We start from the raw sequence: 3,385 nt of genomic DNA, 5'->3' as shown, positions 1-3,385 counted from the left end.
TTCAAAATAACGAAGTTCTAACCCAGTAGTTTTCATGGGCGTTGAAAGGAAACCTTGTGGCGATTGAAAAGCGGTGTGTGGACAAATTGCCACGATTGATAAAGCGAAGACGGTTTTAAATTTCTTTTTACACTCGTCTAATCAGCATGGAGAAGAAGAGTCATAACCTTAAAAATAAAAAAATAAAAAATAATAATAATAATAATAATAATAATAATAATAAATAATCAAGCGTGAGAAGCTTGATCCCCAACAACATGATATCGGGTTCAGTCCCACTACGTGGTACCTTCAGCATGTGTCTTCTATAACCTCAAGCCAATCAAAGCTTTGTGAGTAGATTTGGTAGATGAAAACTGAAAGAAGCCCGTCTATATATGTGTGTGTGTATTTATATAGGATGCCAGTCTGTCGCAAGATTACTCAATTTTGTGAATTGAAGGAACGTAAAATGAAGTGTTTTGCTCAAGAACACAATGCATCGCGCAGTCTAGGAAACGAAACCACAATCTTGTCGTCATGGGTGCAACACGTTAACCACTAAGCCACGCGCCTCCACAGAGCTATATCTTTCGTTTTCTCATTAATAACATTTTGCAAAAATGCGTTCTCAAGCGTGTGGATTGCATTAGACTGAAAATTCGAACAAGTTTGGAAAGAATAAGTGAAAATGCTGAAGTTATAGAAAGTTAGAGGTAACAAAGTCTGGGCAGGAGAGACAAAGATTGATACAATATTCATCTAGAAAAAAACGTTAGTGTTTGTGTGCATGTGTGATACAAGTAAAAGTACAATATTAAAACAAAATATCTTTTTCATACCTCTTAAAATCACTGGATATATTAATCCCAGATTGCAGAATAGATTTGAAAAAGAAATCTACTTTCCCTTTGCAATTTTTGGTGCCGAAACTCTAACCGGGTATGTAATGCGTTTCATTTTTGTGGGGTGAAAAGAGAGGCAGAGAGAATGAATGAGTGAAGATGTGTATTGCCATGTATGTATTTTTTGCATCTATAAGTGACACTCCCTCTCTCTCTCTCTCTCTCTCTCTCTCTCACACACACATTATTTTTCATGTAATACACGATGTTTACCTAAACTTTCAATGGTGTAGCAATATATTATATTATATATATCATCATCATCGTTTAACGTCTGCTTTTCATGCTGGCATGGGTTGGACGGTTTGACTGAGGACTGGCAAGGAGGCTGCACTAAGCTCCAATCTGTTCTAGCAAGGTTTTTACAGCTAGATACCCTTCCTAACGCCAACCACCCCGAGAGTGTAGTGGGTGCTTTTTACATGCCACTGGCAAGGGAGCCAGTCACGTGCCGCTGGCATCGACCACGCTCGAATGGTGCTTTTTACGTGACTCCGGCACTGGCATATATAATATGCGGACGATGTCAGTGCCGGTGTTCACTCACTCTCTCTCCGCACACAAAAATGAAATGCATTACATACTCGGTTAGAGTTTCGGCACCAAAAATTGCAAAGGGAAGGTGGAAAGAAACAGCAAAAAAAAAAAAAAATTCGAAAATGGGGGTGGAGTGAAATTTCCGAGGGTTCACCTCCCCCTCACGTTTTCCGGACAAAAAAAAAAGTGTTTTGTGGTACATCAGAAAGTAAAAAATTTCCAATGATTACGGGATGCGGGAGTCCGGTTTCCCCCCAACTTTTTCCCGAACAAAAATAAGGGGTCTGCGGCACATTAGCAGGTCAGGGTACTTGATTCCACGCAAAAAATCCGATGTTTTGTTTGTTGTTTTTTCTTAGTGAAACTCGTACTTCCCAAAATTTACCCAAACCGATCTTCTTAACTACATAGTCATGACTATTAAATTAATTTTAATCTTTCATTTCAAAAATGTTTCCCTTGCATCTTTTCTTCTAATATTTTTCGTTCACCATAATCATTTTAGACATGGATTATTAATTCTAATTGATTAAAATCGCCTCAGCTTACGACACTCAGATACGTTAACACCTACTCGACTATTAAAATCGAACTAGATCGTATCTAATGTATTCATTGTGTTGTACGATTCATTATTCTCAGAAAGAAAATCACGCACATCACACAGAAATACACACCTACTCATAAAGCCTTCGTGCTCACTTATAAACACGAATTCACTGAAGAAAAAAATTGCTTATATCATCGGCTGGCACGTAAGTATACATGCGTGTACGTAAACATGTATACACAGACCGAGTTGACAACAGCGTTCAATAACCTCTAACCAATTAACTGCTCAATAGGAATGATGCACCGTATGACAAGGTCTTAAACAATACTGAACCGTTTATCCGGCTTCCAGATATCCGGGAATGCTGTGCAAGATCGTGCAATACACTGCACATTGTATTCAGCAAACGAAACCTGTTTTTGAAGTTGGATAATTTGCATAAGGTATTTTAAAAAGAGTTTTAAACTGTACTTTTTTTTAAGTGGATTGATAAAAAAATTAAGCAGACTCTGCTTTAAAAGTGTATTATTTTTATTCTCTTATTCCATTACTTGTTTCAGGCATTTGACTGCGACCATGCTGGAGCACCACCTTTTAGTAGAGCAAATCGGCCCCAGGACATATTCTTCGTAAGCCTAGTACTTATTCTATCGGTCTCTTGCCGAACCGCTAGGTTACGGGGACGTAAACGCACCAACATCGGTTGTCAAGCGATGGTGGGAGGACAAACATAGACGCACACACAAATATATATATACAACGGGCTTCTTTCAGTTTCCGTCTACCAAATCCACTAACAAGGCTTTGGTCGACCCGAGGCTATAGTAGAAGACACTTGCCCAAGGTGCCACACAGTGCGACTGAACCCGGAACCATGTGGCTGGAAAGCAAGCCACTTCCATTATAACTTGACATAAAAACAAGTATGCGTGTGTGTGTGTGTATTTTACTTATACACAACTAATCAGACTTTGCTATGGAAACAAAGAGAGATTTCAGCCACGAGATGGTGCTCTGCAGATAAACTCCAGGTAGTAAAAAAATAAAATAAAATAAAATAAAACTCCGATCAACAAGACGAACAGAAATATCGTCACTCCGTCCTCAGCAAACTAAACTAGTAGCTATACACATCAAGAGAATATTGATTTCAAATTTTGGCATAAGGCCAGCAAGTTCCAGGCGGGTGTAAGTCGATTAGATCGATCCCATTGTTGAACTGGTACTCATTTTATCAACCTCAAAAGGATGAAAGGGCAAAGTCAACCTCGGCGGAATTTGAACTCAGAACACGGAGACAGATGAAATGCCACTAAGCATTTTGCCCGGCATGCTAACAATTCTGCCAGCTCATCGCCTTACATCAAGAGAAGGAATTTCAACTATGTTTCGTGGTCTGCTACCACAACAG

General features: G+C 39.1%; 1 protein-coding gene across 7 annotated transcripts in view; it reads right to left on the bottom strand.

Moving 5' to 3' along the window:
• Positions 1 to 3,385, bottom strand: part of LOC106882018 (SPATS2-like protein) — a 130,091-nt gene that overhangs the window by 109,339 nt on the left and 17,367 nt on the right. For 2 of the 7 annotated variants that reach the window (XM_052975446.1, XM_014932569.2), the window contains exon 1: positions 822 to 1,032. The exons of the other annotated variants lie outside the window; for them this stretch is intronic. The gene's annotated coding sequence lies outside the window, so the exon portion shown is untranslated. Of the gene's footprint in view, positions 1 to 821; positions 1,033 to 3,385 lie in introns of those variants that run through there. 7 annotated transcript variants of the gene reach the window in all.

The sequence above is a fragment of the Octopus bimaculoides genome, chromosome 21 (genome assembly GCF_001194135.2).
Source record: "Octopus bimaculoides isolate UCB-OBI-ISO-001 chromosome 21, ASM119413v2, whole genome shotgun sequence".
Taxonomy (NCBI): domain Eukaryota; kingdom Metazoa; phylum Mollusca; class Cephalopoda; order Octopoda; family Octopodidae; genus Octopus; species Octopus bimaculoides.
This window is presented reverse-complemented; position numbering and strand designations above follow the sequence as displayed.